Here is a 20,108-nt window from a genome sequence, read left to right on the forward strand (position 1 = left end):
GATATAGGTCAATCGTATACGTTAAATTCGCGATGAAGGAGGAGGAGTGACAACATCGAGATCATTATACAGTGTAACCCGAAGCAATACACCTAGGACAAACAAACAAACTGATTCCATCGCGCTGTCAGACAGACACCCAAACAATATGCTGCAGCAGCAGCTCTCCTCAGGGGATAGACGGTAGCTCCTTCATGCTGGGTGGATGCAAGCGGGAAAACGACTACGACGCAACGCGACGATCGGGCGAATCGTCGTCGTCGTCATCGGTTGCTTGACACACTTTTGGCGTCTGGGGGCCAGTCAGCCAGCCACCCGAGTTGTGACGAATCCCTTGACCGGGGACGACAGACCGTGTACTGACAACTGTTTATGGTAAATGTAAGTGGTAACTTGTTCTTGGTTTGCGACATGAGCGCAAATTTATGACTGACTACATATAGTATCAATCGTCCACGAAAAGGAGCGTCGAGTCGAATTGATTTGATATTCTCGTTTGAATGATTGAAAATTTACTACGCTAGTTATACTGGCAATTGGTTTTCTAGCGTATACAATTTGCTAAGCGTTTTCAACTGTAGTAGAGCTTATTTACCAGTAATGGCTTCCAGAGTTCTTACATAATTTCATCAATTAGATCAGCTTGGAAATTATCATTCTTCTAAGTGCAGAAATATTTATGAAGGAGAATTCTTCGCCAAATCAATTTGCCGTGATAGTGGTAATGTAATGATAGCAACAGTTCGTCACGCAATGCGGATTCCTTTGAGCGATGTGGTTGCAATTTTTTGCTTCCCTAGAACAGTATCTAAGGGACCCCACATTATTGTCTAACTTCTTCTTATCGGTGCACAAAGTAGCGGAAAATTGTAGCAACAAACAACCGGGGCCAAGAAATGGAAGAAAAAATTGCACCCATAACATAAAAAGAGAGCAGCAGCACATGTGCGTAACGCCACCATCTGCGTTTTTTCCCTGCTGGAATCTTCTGGTTCTGAACTGAACTTGTCGCATACAACAGCCATCAGCAGCAGAAATGAGGGTCACGTTCATTATGTTTTCAAATTAATTCATTCCGTCTTGTTTTTTTCATCTCTACATACATATTTGCGAGAAGAAACCGTTGTGGCAAGTTCATATTCAAAAGTTTCAACGACTTTTTGCTCTCGTCATTTGGCCTTTTTAAGAGATCGATCTTCCGTGGAGTGGGAAAAAGGGTTGTTGTTATCTCCGGAAGCTTCATTTTCATAATCATGAGAACTTTTACCTATGAATAATTTGTTTATCCTGAGTTGAAAAAACCCTATCTCGAACATTCAATACTGTTATGAAAACGTGCAAAAAATATCGGTACCTTAAAATGTCACTATCCGATCCTTTCAATAAAAAACTAGCAGATGCAAATGAAACGTACGAAAGATGAATAAAATTTGCATTTGCAATTTTTAAATTAAACCGCTGATTATGCGTTACAGCTTTATTAACAGTAAAATTCCATTAAACGGAAATGTTTCCGTGTTTCTTCAATTGAACTATGTTCCTCAATTTTCTACATTAAAAAACCTTATCAATTATCACAGTTCGAAATATCACCTGTAGTTAGTTATTGACTGTCAACCTTTTGTTAAAATAACACTCTCTGTTCCAGTTGAGGTATAGAGATAACAAAATTAGGGTCTTCCTTTCAAACTTCCGTTCTACCGAAGAGCATCCACATTTTGTCTGGTAGACTTAATAACGACTCTAATCCGAACAAAAAAAAAACGTTATCTTCTTCAAAATCGCCGCTGTAAATTGGCAAAACAGCTCTAAAAAAAGATTCGCAACAAGTGTAACAACGCTAGCTAATGCTACGGCGCGGCGCGGCCAAATGATAATGACAGAGGAGCAGAAGTGGTTCCGTGTTGTTGAGAGAAAAAAAAAACACTGCAAATGGTGTGTGGATGAATGCTGTTGATCTAATTTTTTGCACGATCATAATAAGTCTTTTACAAAAAAGGATGATTTTCAACAGCTGCATTCTTCTTACTGTGAAGAACCAATTTTCAAATAACAACCTATGGAAATAAAAATGAATTATTACAAAAAAACAAGGTATGATTTTATTTCAAACTTGTGTTTCGCAAAAAGAAAAATGTTTTTCACAAATAATTACCACTCAGTTTGATGCCATCTAGACAAAACATGGAGCATTATGCGAAAATGTCGTCAAAAGTGATGAAACGTAGAAATTGTTCAAAACTAAAATTTTCAGAAGACAAAAATGCTATTTTTTTCTAATCCATACAGATATAGACGGTCTGATAAGGAAAAAGGCAGTGGCATTAATTAGAAAACATCACGGTAACCCTTCTCGTCCCATGGCGACCGTCGAGAATTAGTTGCCCAGAAAACGCATAAAAATAAAAGATCTCGCTTTCAAAAATCGTTGATTGGAGTTACACGAGATAGGTTAATTTTTTGAATTGTTATTTAAACTACACGTGAAAAAATTTTTGAAAAAATTAGATTGAAGCTGGCGCCTATCGTTGGGTGAAAGAATTCTGCACATATAATATACAAAAAAGTTATTATTCCATAAATAAGTTTTAATTTCGAAGGATGCGAAGCTTTAGGTGTTTAAAAAAATTAGGATGTTTGAAAAAAAAAAATAACTTTCTTGAAAATCTACCGAAATCTGGATGGAAAAAAAGACAAGGGAACCGGGATAAAGAGGAAGCTTCCATTCGCTTCTTAAATTAAAAAAAAGCGAGTTTTTTCGAAGAAATTATCAAAAAAAATTGCTTATACAGAAGAAGTTGCAAAAAATCCAATGCCTATTTAGCAAATCTCTGTGCAGAAAACGCACTGAAAAATGTACTGTGCTAAAAATGATATGATTGAAAAAGCACTACTGGCATAAAGACTCGAGATCCCCAGCAAAATGATTCATGACCACTATACATTCAAGCGAACCTAGAAAAACATTCTATGAGATCTTCATCCAATTGGATAATTCATCCCAGAAACAAGAAAATTAAAAAAAAAAAACAAAGTGCCGTATGGAAGTGAGAATCGAACTCAAAACACCATTTTTAAATCGTTTTGCCAATCCAACGTTATAACCAGTGTACCACCTGAGTCGGATGGAGGACGAAGGATATTTGTCATAGGCTTTCTGCTGACGATCAATACCCAAAAACGCACAACGGTGGCTTCCTAGCCGGTGTCGGTGGATTGAAATAATCCTTTTGCTTTTGCTAAATACACACGCACAGCTGGCTGCCTGGTGTTAGCCGGGATTTATTTCTATCCTCCTTCGTCTTGTGACGCGTTAGGGAGGGACGTGAAAACGTTTTTTTTTTATTTCTTTCAGTCATACTCAATGCGATTGCACTGGCAGGTTAATGCCGGCGGTCGAATATCAAATTATCTCCGCTCGCGTTCTTTTCTTATGCCAATTACGGAATGATATTGATTACTCATGATTGGCATAAAGGTTGAATTTGGGGTGCAGTCATCACAATACAGTAAAAAAAGAGCTAAATTGAGCTGAAACAATTAAAAAAAAAACAATACCTATGTTCTTGAAAATAATTTAAAAAAAATTCTTATATGTAAAAGGCCACAATTTTTATAGGAGCTCTTTCTGAAAAAAATGTTAGTAAAAAATGGTGGCTTCTAGAGGACGATTAAACTTTTACCGGATGTGACACGAGTTGGCATTCTAGTTTGCAAGTTTTAAACGTTGTTTAAAAATAGGACACTCCTGATGAGCTACAATGCATTAGATTAAAAAAATAAAGAATTTTAGTGTAAGTGGGGTACAAAAATTGTATTTACGGCTTGAAACGCTCTGAATTTTTTTACATTTGTCACAACAACTGATGAGATTTACAGGAAAAAGTTATTGAATCATTTTATTTTGGTTCATTTCTGTTAGAAGTCTCTGAACACACTTACGATTTTTCAAACTGAATTTTTGATTTATTTTTATCAAAAACTTTACTTTTAACATAAAACATAAAAACAGGTGTCCCCTTTCTTTCGTGAACAATCCTCAATATGATTTTTGGGATGTTTGCTTCTTTAATCCGCAGTGGACACCGAAACGTTCATGTTCTTACGGGTTAGAAACTATTCAAAATTGAACATTCAAAACATTCAATTTAAAAATTGTAACAAGAGCTTTTTTTTATTTTTTTAAATTTATACTACATTTAAATAATAAGTCGGTGAACATGAATTATTGTTATGAATGTTTTACAAACTTTTAAATTATTTCATGGGTAGTCCCGAATACATTTTGCGTCATGGGAGAATTTCTTAATAATATTCAATGGGAAAATTCCAATATTTTCATATTTGAAACTTTAAACTATCCTATCTTTCTCCCCATAATGTTATAAATATATTTTTAAAAAATTTTAAATTACTAAGGTGATGTTAAGATATTGATCTTTTCATCGTAGTCTCCATTCAGGTGGACAGGCACTATTGGTATTAGCGAATTTCCATCATCATTACTGCTTTTATTACAATTTAAAACATGCTTTAAATTACCTTTTTTGCATGGTTGGGTTAAACTAACATTCCAGATTGCCCAGATTTTTGAAGAAAAAAATCAGCAAAATCCGAACCAAAATTCTATAGAGTTCACACGATTAATGATTTTATGGCTAAATAATGACATTTTTAACTTGTTTCGTCGTAAATTTATCCAACGAGTCTTGCCGGATTACGTTAAGTTCTGAAAACATCGAATTTTACACAAATTTGAAGAATTCTGAAAACAGTGTCGAAAAGTTGCATTTTTCTAAACTGTTTTTAGTATTAAAATATTAAGTTTTCAACGCTGAATGCATACCCTTTCTTGCAACTCCGCAAAAAAATATCAATTTTTTTTAAACTATCATTGGTTGCATAAAGGCGGCATAGAAAAAGCAGCTTCCGACAGAACAATATCTAAAAGAAGTACTTTTCAATACAGTTTTCAACACTAAAAAACAATAACTTGCTGACACCGTTTTTATTCTATAGAAAAAAAAATTACAATCTGAATCTTCATGTTTAAAACCATGATTCTGGAAGGTATTTTAAGGTGTGTATTGCAAAAAATTTGCATCCTCAGAAAAACTATATTTATTAAATGAAATTACTCGATTTTTTTAGAATGCTACCTGCATTTGGCCTCATTTAACCGGTTATAATCCGGTTATTGATTTTGAAATTAAACAAAAAAATTATACACAGGTTTTCTACCAGTCAACTTCATAGACAAACGAGGTTTCTAAAAGTATTTGGAAATTTAAAAAAGTTACTGATTCTTGAGGAATTCAAATACTACAAAAAATAGGAAAGCCGTAACACCCTCCCTGGTCGATCCGCAAAACATTTTTGAACGTTCCCAGTATCGAGCACCATTTGATTTAACAAGAAACTAGAATCGAAGATGATCAGGGTCGGTGGCTCCACTCAATCATTCCCAAGGTAAGCCTTAAGCCATGGTTCAGGAAGTTGAACATGAGTCGAGATTTTATAAAAACATTTTCTCGTCTCATGTCCAATCACTGTGCCTTGGATGCGTTACTCTTTCGTGTGAATCTGGCTGGCAGCAATCTGTGTGTTTGTGGCCAGGGTTACCACGACATCGAGCATGTTGTTTGGTCGTGTGAAGTCCATTCTGTCGCCAGAGCGAGCTTACAAGATTCCCTACGGGCCCGAGGAAGACAATCTCGTGTTCCAGTCAGAGATGTGTTGGCTGCGATGGACTTTGACTATATGTCTGAAATTTATTCTTTCCTTAAAGCTATTGATCTTCGTCTGTAATGTCTATTCTTTTCTTTCTCTACTCTCTAACTCTATAATGATGTAAAGTAGATTTAGGTACTCGATGTAAACCATCAAGATTTTGGCTCTGTTAAACTAAAAGGTACGAGCCGTTTCAAATAAACGATTTAATAAAAAAAAAAAAAAGAAACTAGAATTACGGGAAAATACATAAAATCACCTACTAGGTACAAGTAGATACCTTTCTCACAGTTTTGGAACTCCAAGCAATTCACCAAATCTGATTTTCGAACTGCATCAGTAGCTCTAATCAAACTTGCTGTGTAGCTACCCAGTAATTACATCATCATAACATTGTCTGGTCAGTTATTTTTAACAGCACAGAACCTCTAGGAAGTACAGCTTTTATAATCGCAACCAGTTCTCCTGCCTGAGAAAGATCCCTTTAATTGGAAAGCGAAAACAAGTTACAAAGGTACCTACTAAGTAAGTCGGGTCTGCTGCTCCCCATCATTCGGTGAGATGCTGGAGAGAGAAATGCAAATTCGAGCCATCACCTCTACATAACTGCCTAGCTATAATTTTTCAAGAAAACTGGCGGCCAGCTTGGAGCAGTACAAAAAAAACACAACCTAGAAGAGCAAAGTCTGTGGAACGGATTTGATTGGAACTGGTTATGGGTATATGTTCGTAGGCTCTCCTCAGCTATAGGTTGGTGTACTAGGGCTAGCCTAATAGGTATCAAGTGTTAATGACTTTCGGCCCGTAAAACCTGTTTTTGGAATCTATCATCTTTCTTCTTTGGTCCAGGTGGGTTCGGGGAGCCTATGGGATGCTCTTTCTCTTTATGAGCCCTTGAGTCGGATTTTAGATAGAATTGTATGTTTGCACGATCAATGTGTTGAGTTAGAATTTCGATTGATCCGGAAACAAATCAGGAATTATTCTATCAATAAAATTTATAGATTTCCTGCTTGCAGGCTGAGGACCTTCCTTCATGCTTGAAGACAAAGTCATCTTTGAGGAAAGTTTATAATAATTTTCAGAACTAAATTGAATAGAATAATTGAAATAACTGTTAATCCTTCCCGATCAGGAGGGAAAAACAAAATTATATCAAGATGAGATATTTTGATACTAATTTTTTTCTATCTAAATGAGTTATAATTCAGTACTCGTAGTATGCTAAAATATCTCAAATTATATCAAAAAATCTATACGATCATAGCTAAATTATATCAGTTTTTGATATGCTTCTATCAAGATTATATCTGGTTCAGATAGCATAGTTTGATATTAGGCTGAACAAATGCTATCAAAGTTATAACTTATCAAGATATGAATGCTTCGAGAAAAAATTCTAGTGGAATGTCAGTAACCCACACTATTTGCTAAAATCATGCTCCATTTTTGGTATCCCAAAAATTTGATTGAATTTTATGAATTTGCTGAGCGAAACTCATTAAAGTACGGTTTGGGCCGTTGACTTCGATGTCCGTGTTTCATGGAAAGTTATATGCATATCAAAATAAGATACGGTTATAATATATTATAACAATTTGAAACAAATTCTTAATCGTTGAAAGTGAGTTCGATCCTATTCAAGAATGCCAATCAAAATAAGATGTAACCAAGATTAAAGAAACTAAGAGTCGAAAATTATGAGAACAATATTCTAACTGAAAAAGATATAAATATCTCGTTGAGATATGTTTAAGTTCTTATTTTGATAAACTCTCCTGATCGGGTTATCATTATAAAAGTCTCGAAGTCTTAAATATTAAAATTTCGGTGAAAAAAAAGTAGTTTATTGATTTAATTTTGATCGATAACAATGGAGAATACAAGACAGAATCTGGCTACGTCCTGCTTAAATCTGGCATATGAGGAGAATACCCTTCTCGGGAACGAGCTGTAGGTTTCCTGTTAAACTTGCAGGCCCCTGCGGCCCCCATAAAAGGCGGCAACCGATAAACGAAAGAAAAATCCTAGCCAGATTTAGAACACGGGTTAGAACCCTTACAATGTTCCAGTGTTATGCGCCAACTGACGTTGCCAATTTGCAGGAAAAAGAGCAGTTTTACAGTCAACTTAACAGCGTGGTTGAGAAAATTCCAAACGGTGACATTCAAATTTATTTGAGCGACTTCAACGCAAAGATGACCTCTGATAATCCAGATCTTAAGCGCATCATGATTCGCCATGCAGAGATGCCAATGTGCCTTATTTTTCAGGATTTGCCTGATTTGTGAAGGTCCTGCTTGATAACCTGATAAGCCTCGATTCTTCCCTGATTTTTTTTAAATAAACCTGATTTTGCCTGATTTTTTGGTTTTAATATAAAATTTGTACATATCCGTTCAAAACTCAACAGAAATTCAGTGCTTGCTCGTCGTTAATCCAATTTTCAACTCAATAACTTCACACTCTATTGGATTCAAATCTTCTATCAGTATTATATAGCTAGTTTTAGAAGATTTTGGCGTCCTGAACTCTAAGTTTTTGTCAGTTTTTGTCCATCGCATCCAGTTTTACTGATAAGGCATTTAAAGAGAAACAGTTTTAGGATAAATCAATCATTGGTAGCTTTTTATTATTGTTTTATTTCTTTGTTGAAGACTGCAAAGCGTTTTAACTTATACTTCACATATTTAAAAACGCTTTAGTTCGTCTGTTATACGTGTGAAAGCTGGCCAATCTGTGATATGAAATATGAATAAAAGGCATAAAAACAAAAAAATATCGCGTTTAAGGTTGAAATGACAGTGAGCAGCTAGCTATTTAGCTAGCATGTCAGTTACACAACATTATAGGCACTCAGCTCGATCATTTTATGTTAGCCTGATTTTTCCTGATTTTTATTTTCATGCTCCCTGAATTTTTGAAATGGTAACCCTGGCGCCATGGTCTAGGACAGATGAGCGAAAACGGAGAGCTGTTTATCGAATTTTGTGGCAACAACAATCACCAGATTGGTTCAAACGTCTCTCATAAAAAAAACAGAAAAAAATCAATATGGGGATTCGTGGATCGCTCTTCCCCATCGACCAACACGCAATGTCACTTGGGTATCCCGAGATGGCCGAACAGAAAATTAAACTGACCATATCTGCGTCAGCCGAAAATGAACAAGGAGCCTTCGTGATGCCCGCAACAAACGACAGACATTGCCTCTGACGTGACAAATACCCTCCCGTACCAAATTTACTTCCATTTGCTAGATAAACTATAATTATGCTAAAATAGGATGGGAGCCCCATCCTCTTTTCTTATCTTTCCGCTATAAGAAATGATGGGTCTCAAATAGTCTTAGTCAGAAATATCTCTCGTATCCAAAAACTCTCCCATGTCAATTTTTTTTTCAAATACATAATCCAAATCATAAATATTTCTCGTACCCAAATACCCTCCCATGACAATTTGATTCCATTTGATCCTTCGCCTTCGAGTTATGAAAAAAATGAGAGCCCACTTCCGCTCTTTTTGTCCCGCTCTAGAAAGAGGAAGGGTTCTCAAATCAACATAGAAATATTTCTCGAACCCGCATTCCCTAATTTGGATGTGATGGATGTAAGTGGATACGATGGCTATTGAAACAATACTGTGCACATTTTGTTCAAACTTTTAATGCAGAATGTTAAATTTACTTGTAATCTATTCAATACTGTAAAAGAGAAACGATTTCGACAATAGCGGATGTTTACTAAGACTTTTTGTTAATTTTCTATTTTTAACTACGATGTCGAGTTTCAATTGAATCAAAGCAATCGAAAGATTCCTTTTAATTCAACCACGGTCCATGAAAAGTTCATATACCGGTATTTCGATAGCAACTTACAACCTTCTTCAGTGAGCGTTTTCGATTGAACTCTCACTGAAGAAGGTAGTAAGTTGCTATCGAAATACCGGTATATGAACTTTTCATTTACCGTGGTTGAATTAAAAGGAATCTTTCGATTGCTTTGATTCAGTTGAATCATTCAACCAAGTAGGCTCACAACACAACAGAGTTTCAATTGCAAATTTCTCGTAAACTAGCTGGTTCTTGACGACAAACTCTACATTGAAACAATCCTTAAATTCTAAACAATCAGGAAAAGAAACGGCGATTAAAAATAAAGAAATAAGAGTTTATTTACAAAAATCTTAAACTTTGTTACCAAACCCTACCTGGGGAAAGTGGGGAAGGCTTAATACAGATTAGATGTTTATACATTTTTTTTTCAATTTTCTTTCCTTTACCCAATATAATTTAGCTATATTTATCATTCGAATCATGAAAATTTGGGTAAAGTACTTGTTTGTTCTGGAATAAGTTTATATTTTCGATTTATCTCGTGTGTTTTAACATAAATTACACACAATAATCATTGAAAGATGCCTTACTAATAGTATCATTAACTTTTTTCAAAATTTTCTACACCCATAGAAGAGGTTGCAAAAATCCAATGCCTATTTAGCAAATCTCTGTGCCGATAATGCGCTGAAATGTGCACTGTGCCGAAGATGATATGTTTGAAAAACCGTAACTGGCATAAGGACTCGGCTCCCAACTAAAATGATGCATGACCACTACATTGAAGCGAAACAAGAAAACATTTTATGGGATTTTCTTCCTATAGAGTATTTCCTGAGACAGATTGTGGTAGGGTAACGTTTTGTTTTTGTTTTGAAAAATGTAAACACCAACTGGTCGCCATTTTGATCTTTGATGATAAGCACAGTTCAATGCGTTCTTTTAAAAACTTTTTTTTATTAAAATCATTAACATACCTTCATGTCTCAACTTGTTATGAATTTACAATAAATTAAATAATGAATTTATATTCTCCTCAACAAGGTGCGCTTGCAAAATGACTCCAATTGCATTGCTTATTTTATTTCGTTACTATCTGGTCATTGAACATGCGTAATGTTATTGTTATTGTTACCCTACCACGATATGCCGAGAAAATGTAAACATGAGAAATCAGCTGTTCGCTTGACAAATGGGGAAATGGCTTATTGGATAATTCATCCCAGAAACAAGAAAATAAAAATATAAACTACAGTGCCCGTAGGGAGAGTCGAACTCAGATCATCAACTGTATCATCTTGCCAGTCCGACATCCTAACCAATGAACTATTTGAGCTTCATGCAGGACGAAGGATATATGTCATAGGGTTTCTGCCACCGAACAATCACAAAAAATCGTACAACGGTGGCTTCCCGGCGTTTGGCCGCCTTTCAAGGTAGTCCTTTGTCTTGCGATGGTGACGGGAAAGGGAACGGGAGTGAAGGCAAAGGGAAACCCATTGAATGAGAACTGTGCTTTGCTTACTGGCTGCTATTACATATACACGCTACATATAAACAGCTGCTAAAGCCGGGCAGCTTGGTGGTTGTTTGCCGGTGAATTGAAGCAATGTTGTTTTTGTTGCTTTTACTGCATACACACTCACAGCTTGGCCGTGGTTGTTTGCCGGTAGATTGAAGGGATTGAATTAGAAGAATGTTTTCGTTGTTGCTTTTGCTATTGCGTATTCAGAGAAAAATTGGATTCACGCAACGGTAGTTAGACCCGAAATTTGACAACCGTAATTTGACAGCTCGATTGATGGGCTGCATTTTTGTCAGTGTAACCGAGCAACACTGAAGAAAATAATCATCTTATATCTGAGGCTTCTTTTCTGGTGGTGTTTTATGTTGCCCTTCGATAAAGAGTAGCATATGCGAATAAAAAGGTAGGTAGAAGTGAAATATGATTTTGCAAACTCAAAATCAAAACCGCTTTCAGGTATGGCGCTTTTGAGAGCAGAAATGGAGAAGCATGCGTCTCCTAATACAATTGCCCATTGTTTGTTTGGGTACTATTTTTTGGGACTGGAAAAAGTAGAGCTTGCCAAAATTTACAACAACAATAACAACAATCGGAAATTGGGTTAGCAAGTTTGAACTCAACGGAACGGTTAACAGATGCAATAGGGAAAAAATCTTTTAAAAATTTTCCGAAACAGAGCGGAAGTGGATCGTTCAACAACTCCAACAACAACAACGATTGCTCCATCGGAAAATTCATTTTCATAAGCAGTAGTCAATGAAATTCCCGAATGCACAGATGTCGATAACATTTGATTCCATTTTATTATTTTTATATTTTTTACTTCCGTTGTATGTTGTTCGGTAGAATTTAAGTAGCCAAATGTTTTCAAATTGTTTGTTTAATTAAATAAATGTTTCTAAAATATCATAGGTTTTCTTTAAATGAGATATTGAAAAAAAAAATCTGAAAAATGTTATGGGTTGGTTTAGGCATCCATTTTTTTTAAATCAGTGGTTGTTTCTTTTGTTTTATCACGAAAATAGGTAATAAAAAAACATTTCATGTTGATTGTTAAAGAGTAGTTTTTGAAATATATTTTGTTCTACAACTATAAGAGTTGATATTTTTATAACTAAATTTGTTACGGAATGGTAAATATGTAAGGCTGAAGTCAACTTATCTACTGCAAATTATTGATTTTTTCTTGAGACGTCGAAAACAATCCCTTCACTATGTTTTTTTGTAATTATGACATGAACTATAAATGATTCTGAACAAAGTGATGCTTGTTCCGTCGCGTTACTTAACGTGTCGTTCGCTTATTATACCATCCGCTTTAAAGTTAGAAAATGAATGCCTTAATACTATAAATTTTTATAAATAAAGAAATAGATTGGTTCCCGTTTTGTTTCTCAAATCAATGATTCGATACATTTCTTTTCTAAATAAATGTGATAAATCATTTAAGAATTGTTAAAATGCATTGGAAAACGGATTTAAATGTCACTGCATCATTCATAATTGACTTTTAAACAATGGTTTTTTTGCCCGAAAAAACTCATAAATATAATCTGAATTGTTTGTTTCAGTGCAACAGCTTTGACGTCTTGCGGTAGTTTTTCTTCTTCTTTTGGAAGAGTTGCATAAATCCAACTTTTCTCTGTAGGAGCAGTACATTCACACGCACAGTGCTCGGTTGGCTGGCTGCCTGGTGTTGGCCGGTATTTATTTCCATCCTTCTTCGTCTTGTGATGCTATAGGGAGGGACGTGAATTCGTTTTTATTTTGTTTCTTTCAGACATACGCAATTCGGTTAACTTGGGAGATTAATGCCGGTGGGAGCAAATCGAATCAGCACCGGTCGCGTTATCTTCTTGTACCAATGATGCTATGTAATTGACTACACGCCATTGGCACAGAGGCTGAATTTTGGGTGTACGGTTCGACCAATACAGTAACGTATTCAACCAAGAAAACACAAATTAGTTGAAAATATTCTGAGAAATCAAAGGAAATCTACCGTCCCCGTTTACCCCATAAAGCGGAGTAAGTGAAGACACCAGCAGTCCATAAAAATTTAGGTGATAACTTTTCTCGCTTAGCGTCTATCAAGCTTATCTCTTCAGCGTTTGTGAACAACATGTTCTCACATTGAACGTAATTCTATCAAAATTGATCCACTGCTATGATTTTTTAAAAGTTGTACTATACCGTCCACACTTACGCCTGGGTACCTTAACACTCATTCACTGGGTCAGCTCTCGAGTTGTACAAAAAATGTATGAGAGCCCCCTGGAATAGTCTGGAAGGAAGGAGGGTCCTCAAAAAATCACAGAATCATTCCTCGTATCCAAACACCCAAGTTGTTTTAGGTGAATCCGCAAAGTAGTTTCCGAGTCTATAGGGAAACGACAGACAGAGAGAAATCCATTTATCAATACAGACTGAACATACCAGAACTATTTTTGAACGTAGCCGGGCTGGGCAAAATTTTATTAAAAACCTGGCAAATGGTTCAAAATTTTCGTTCCAATAACCGAGCAATAACCAATTCCAACAATCCAAAATATTTAAGGAAAAAGTGAAGAAAAATGATTTGAATTTTTTTTGTCGAAGCATATTGACAGTGTTCAGTTTATGTTGAGAACATCCGAAAAAATAGTTTGGTTTATTTTGGTGACGCAAACTGTTACAAAATCTTTTATTGACGAAAAATTTTAAATCTGGATTTCAGATTTTTGATTAATTTTCCAAATAATGTGATTAAAACCGAACAAAATTCGGACAGTTGTCTACCGGACTTGTCTCGAAAATTCTTTTTCTTCTTTTATTAACATTGCCAAAACATGTAAGCATGTTGTTTCATTTGTCTTTTCAACGTAATATTACGAGATATCTCAGTAACATGCATTGCAGAGATTACTACGACCAGGCCAACTATTTGGTAAATACCGCAAAAAACCGTTCCCTACCAAACGCTTATATAGATAGAGATTATTTATACACCAACCTAGTTTGAAAATTTCAACGCAGATCTCATTACATTGAGTAGACTGCAGTGCCGTATGAAAATTATAGAATATAAACGATTAAAATAGAAGAAAAGGTTGGACCTCTCCAAATAATTCTTCGTTGTCATCTAATAGAAACCTCTTCCTCTAGTCCGGTTGTCGTTTATTTTTCTTCTAAGGTTTGGCAGGGCAAAAGTTGGTTCTAAGTAATTTGATACCTCTAACAGTTGAGTTTCTAGGCCACTTCTAACTCATTTTTTTCCACTAGAGTAAGAACAATTTCTCCACGGAACGAAAATTTGTGACGTCTCAGCGGACTTGTCTCGCATATGTCATTGAAAAACCGGGCAATCTGGAATGCTCAGAGACTATCGAGACTCTTGAGCTTGAGCTTGTTATCAACTACGGACCACCAGCGCCTCTCCTGCCAATGGCATAATGGTTGCACTAAGTGATTGGTTCGAAACAATCAACATTGCACAATGAACCAAATGAGGAGTTGCTGGGATCAAGCAACTCAATCTCACTGTACAGTTTTGAGAATTTCAGACTTTAATATGAACCAATAACGGCGCCGGCCAAGTCCGTTTAGTCGAGGAAGGGAAATGGAGCACATGTTATGCACATGGCTGGCTGTACGCCATACCTCTACAAATCTCACACTGAGTGTTTGGAAGTTAACTAAGGTGGCATGGAAATCACCTTGGTAAGTGATGTGACCATTTGAAACATCACGGATAAAAAACTCTACTAGTTGTTATCAAAATTCGTATGGTTGGCTCTTCCATATCACAGATTTTTGGTTGAACCCATAGTTTTGCTTAATCAACATCGATTACTGTATGTATGTATGTATGTAGTTGAACCCACCAGTGGCTGATAGGTCTTTCGACCCGAGGCAGTACGGGAAGTCTCGATCGCGCATTCAAATACTGTTCATGCTTAACTCATCAACAATAGTTGCAGCACAACCAAGGGGTCCGTTACCACTGGCTTGGGACAGGTTTGACTCATCTTACTCCCTTCAAACTGTTCGAAACAAATAAAGAATCCTGAAAAGGAGCTTAAGTAGCCTAATCAAAATTCCTGATTTGCCGAGATACTCCGGCTGGCTTGAACCCACAATCCATTGTATATCAGTTTTCCGCTCGTTTGATGCCCTGTCCAACCCCCCACTAATCCCCTTTAATAGAGTTAAGCTATTTTGATTGTAGGAATATAGTAAAAAAAGTCGAACATTTTTAACATCTTACCTCGTACCATTTTAAAAGGATACTAGAACGTCTTCAATGAAAGGGTACTTCTCTGTCTCCCTAAAAGGCTTCGTGAAATTTTCAATCCTTTAACTGGTTCACTTCTAAAAAATCCATTTGAATTTCGATCATTTCTTCCATCAACTGTACTGATGAATCTATAAAATCCATTTGAGTTTTGATCATTTCTTCAATCAAATGATACCTTAAAGAAAATCATAATAGTTATAACTGAATTCTCTGTTATATATATTCTCAAAATACAGTGAAGAGTAATAAAATAAAAAAAGGAAAGTTGTTTTTTTTTTATTTCAAACGTTTCGATAGAATTGAAGTGAAATTTAGTGAAATTTTAACCATTATTTCAACAGTTCGACTACTCCAAAGACCAATTTCTCGGTGAAAATTGAACTGAGTTTATAATAGCACATAAACAGTTGAAATTAGAGAAAGTTTTATATTTGTTTGCCCGATTTTTGGTTTAAAACAAACTCCAAATTTTTCTTAAATTTAAGCTGAATTTTAGAATTTATGTCTATCAAACGTCTGGATCTCGTAAAATTTAAAGCTAACTATTTGGCGAAAAAACCAGTACAATCATTAGACCAAACCTTCCTAATTTGTTAATAACTGAACAAAAGTTAACCAAACTTAGATAAGAAAAAATAAAATAAAAAAGTGAAAAATTTATTTTAAGCTTAAAATCAAACAAATTTATTTATTTGATGAATTTTTCAATTTCTCTCTAATGTTTGTCTGTTCTATAAGCTTTTCGTTCTTCCAACTTAAAAAAAATCTTTAAAGTGGCCTAGAATATGCACACAAATTTTAATGGAAGTTCATAACGAAACATAAATTCAAAAAATCTCTATCGCTTCAGTTCTGCAAAATCTGAATCATTGAACTAATTCACTTCATTGATCTAGAACCAAAAATTAAAACACCTAAAGAACTCGTTGCCAATCTGAGAAGAAGCAGAAGTTAAAGTTAAAGCGAATACTTAGCTTTAAGACTTTCATTGCTTGCTTAATCAACATCGATTACTACGAACAAACTGGCGTGAATGTAAAGTTGATTTGGCTGTAGGGGATTTCTCAACTGCTTATTTCTAAAAAAGATCGACAACTGGTAGATTTGGCTATTTTTCCCTAGTCTTCATTAGACAGCCTGATAGTTATTTTTCAAATATCACTGATACTTGACTACAGGGTGACAAAAAAGTCCTGTCACACTTTTTTTATGGGGTCGCCTGTAGCCTATACGTTGTATCTCTCTGGTGCCATCTATATGTCAAATGAAAGGGCTAACTTTGCTGCCCACAGTGACAGAGTTTCGTTTCTGTGCAGTTTGTGTACATTAAGTTGTGAGTGGCAGAGTAGAGAGCAGCTGTTATCGCTAAATATGTGAGAGGGTACAAAGCCGGACACATATTCAACATATTCAAACACCTAAAACCGCTCGTAATCAACCGGAAATTCGTGTACCAGACCATAAATCGATCCTAGAGACCAGAGGCACCGAGGACAAGACACGATCTGGACGACCAAGGTCTGTGAGAACTCCAAGGTTGAAAAAGATTATACGAGACCGGACGTGCGCGCCGCTTGCGACGACTTTCCGAGACGTCTGAAGCTGGTTCGATCAGAGAAAGGTGGTGTAATTCCGAGATATCGTCTGTGAAGTATCTTGATGAGTTACTGAATAAAGCTATGAAAATCAGATTCTGATTTTCTTCTTATTCTTTAAAATATTGAGATTTTTCTGTGTGACCGAACTTTTTTGTCACCCTGTAGACCTCAAATTTGGTCAACCAACATAGATTTTCAAGACAAACAAGTAATAAATTTATTTGGCTAAGGAATTTAAAAAAAGTAAAAGACAAATGAGGTGTTGGAGTTTTTCCAGGAAAAGTTGACCGTCACCAAGTAGCGAAAAGGTAGGTAATGCTAATTTCTTTCATAAAGTTGTTTATTTTTGTAACATAATCTTTCTTTGTTTTAGATACCTATGGGCAAAGAGCAGCAGCGGGCGTACTTCGGATTCCCGACCAGATTCCCGGACCAATAATATCGTGTAATTTTTCGAATATTTACAATATAAAATTTTCTACATTCGGGGGGAATAGCAGTTACGGTTAAAACAGCCATTCTATTGAATCTTAAGTATCGCTAGGTTAGCCATAGCCATGTTTGTGACTTCGCATAATCTGATGGTTGGCTTGATTGTATTTTTGGGTCAGAACCAAACAATCATATTTATGTTCAAGTAAACGCGTAATTTAACTGATATATCTATAGTTTTTTTTTTGCGTGATAACCTCCTTATCTACTAAAATACACCATTTTCCTCTGTTGTGTTGTGAGCCTACTTGGTTGAATGATTCAACTGAATCAAAGCATTCGAAAGATTCTTTTTAATTCAACCACGGTAGAATTAAAAGGAATCTTTCGATTGCTTTGATTCACTATTTTCCTGCTGTAGCTTCCAATCAGTTCTGAAAAGGCCTCATTTTTAAATCTCCATCGGAAATATTATCATATCATAATAAAAAAAATATTATTCAACTGATTCGGTGTTTGGAAGGGTTTTTGCTTTCCGAAAGTTCCGTTTCCGTTACTTGATTGGTTAGTTACAAAGGTTCAGCCAATTCTCTGGACTTTGAAATTTGCTTAAATTTTTGACTCTTAGGAAAAAGTAACTGCTTAAAACCTCTGATATTTTATTAAGCCTTCTTCTTTTCTGTAGGGCGTTGAAACAGCCACTTGTTAATTTACTTAAGTAGGTACATAATTATGTAGTAAGAAATTTTAAGGTTTTGAGGTATTTAAAGGTATATTGAACGGTAAATTTTCTTGAGCAACAGGGCAATGAAAATAAATATTTCCCTTAACGAACCATAGGCCCAAGGCTGGACAGCGCCTCGGCGGTTTGATGTGATGTAATCGTTAAGCGATACCAAATAAAAATGTACTCATATGGAAGAAGAAATAGGGTCGGTATACACCAGCACAACACTGTATGTAGGTATGAATACCCGTTTCCAAGTTGGGAATCTGCATGGTGATCTCGCTTGACCAACTGCCGGCTTTCTTTATGGGCTGTACGTTCGTATACCTGGGTATGATATTTGACGGGACCGGGCAGCACCCATCATCGCCTTTCAAAATCACAAGAAAAAAGGCATGTAAAATCCGTTCGAAACGAGAAGACCTTTCTTTTGTCCCGAGTTTTTCGGTTTTCATTTTGAAGATTGAACTTTGTCAATGTTTACATGGTTTTCATCTGAAATATTTTTTTCTCCTTTTGCACTTACTTTTTTCTTTGATGTCCGGTTCTCTTTCTGTGTGTCTCTTGTTTCATTCCTGCACGATGTAAGGATTTTCAGATGCATCCTCTCGCCGGACATATCCAGTCGCCCAGAGCGTAGCTGTAGGAGTTGTCTCTGCTGGACATCTCTATGCTCTCATGTTTTTTTTGGGTGTTCGAGATTCAAGGTTCTCGGTCCGATATACAACAACTAAGCCGTCAGGGAAAAGTAGCTGCTACGATGACAAAATTCCGGCTCGAATTGGGACGTGTTCAATTTGCCTTTCCCGAAAGTTTCAACTTTTGCACTGGTGGTGATCGTTAGCAGCATTCCTTTTCAGGCGAAATTCGATCGATCATACGCTCTGGGATGCTGATGAATACTTAAAGTCCAAACGCAAAAGCAATATCCACACTTCACTGTTTCCATAGACATTATTGGGATACACCATCCGTAATTATTCAATTTGAAGCCAATTTAGAGCACACATACCTAGCTCACATGAATAACGCTACAGGCTTTCTTCAATTAATGAATAGCTCTTCTTAATTCAATTAGCCGCCAACCCACTCACTGCACGACTCATAGAAAGGCCTTGAGACTCGTAGCAATTCAAAGATAGGATTGTTAAGCAGCAAAATGATTACTCAAATTTACTAAAAAGCCTCCGACAACTATCTAATGCTCTTCACCCGTTGGTCATTAAGCGGCCTGAAGCAAAGGGCAATCTGGAACAGTTGTTCAAACCGCAGCTCCCGGGAAGTGCTCCCACCGCAAGAAAAAGACCAAGATCAATCCAAGAATATGCTTCGCAGATACATAGGCTAGCCAGCATCATCCCATCATATACATATAATTTAGCCATGAAAATGCTAAAAACCGCATCGACGACGTTGATTTTCTTTTTCCCAGAAGCGCACACGGACGGAACTTTTGACTGAGCACAAAACCCGCCCTTCACTAATCAATCCCCCGGGTATTCAACCTCACGACCACAATCTCTTCTGGTTGGTTCGATATTTAGAACACCAAGTCGCACATTTTACAACGGCGGCGGACGGCACTATTGCCCGAGATTTTCGGAACGATCGCAAATCTTACAAAGTTAGGAGGAGCGCACCTTTCCCGGAGATCGAGCAACAACAGCGCGCAACAACTCCACTCGTAACCGTCGATCGAGTTGGACTGAAAACTGGTTTCTTACTCTCCTAAGCCAGTAGCCAGTTCCTTCTCATTCATCTCACACAGTCCCAAGTGAATTCGAAATCATTCAACGGCAGCAGGGCACCACCTAACAAACGATTGAACAACTCCAACTCCGATGGCGAGGAATGGCCTGGCCGGTTACATACACTAGCGCAAGAGAAACCTTTTGGTTCCGATGAGAAAATTCCTTTGCGCTCGTTGCGCTGCTCTTTCATCCTCGCATTTACGCTTTATACGCCATCACGAGTGGGGTTACCAG

At 36.4% G+C, this 20,108-nt stretch overlaps 1 protein-coding gene across 3 annotated transcripts in view; it reads right to left on the minus strand.

Moving 5' to 3' along the window:
- LOC129755835 (uncharacterized) overlaps positions 1 to 19,834 on the minus strand; it is a 59,074-nt gene extending 39,240 nt beyond the window's left edge. For 2 of the 3 annotated variants that reach the window (XM_055752519.1, XM_055752517.1), the window contains exon 1: positions 18,650 to 19,833. The gene's annotated coding sequence lies outside the window, so the exon portion shown is untranslated. Of the gene's footprint in view, positions 1 to 18,649 lie in introns of all 3 variants that reach the window. The other variant, XM_055752518.1, reaches the window with a different exon arrangement.
- Positions 19,835 to 20,108: the final 274 nt, after the last annotated feature.

The sequence above is a fragment of the Uranotaenia lowii genome, chromosome 3, assembly GCF_029784155.1.
Source record: "Uranotaenia lowii strain MFRU-FL chromosome 3, ASM2978415v1, whole genome shotgun sequence".
NCBI lineage: Eukaryota > Metazoa > Arthropoda > Insecta > Diptera > Culicidae > Uranotaenia > Uranotaenia lowii.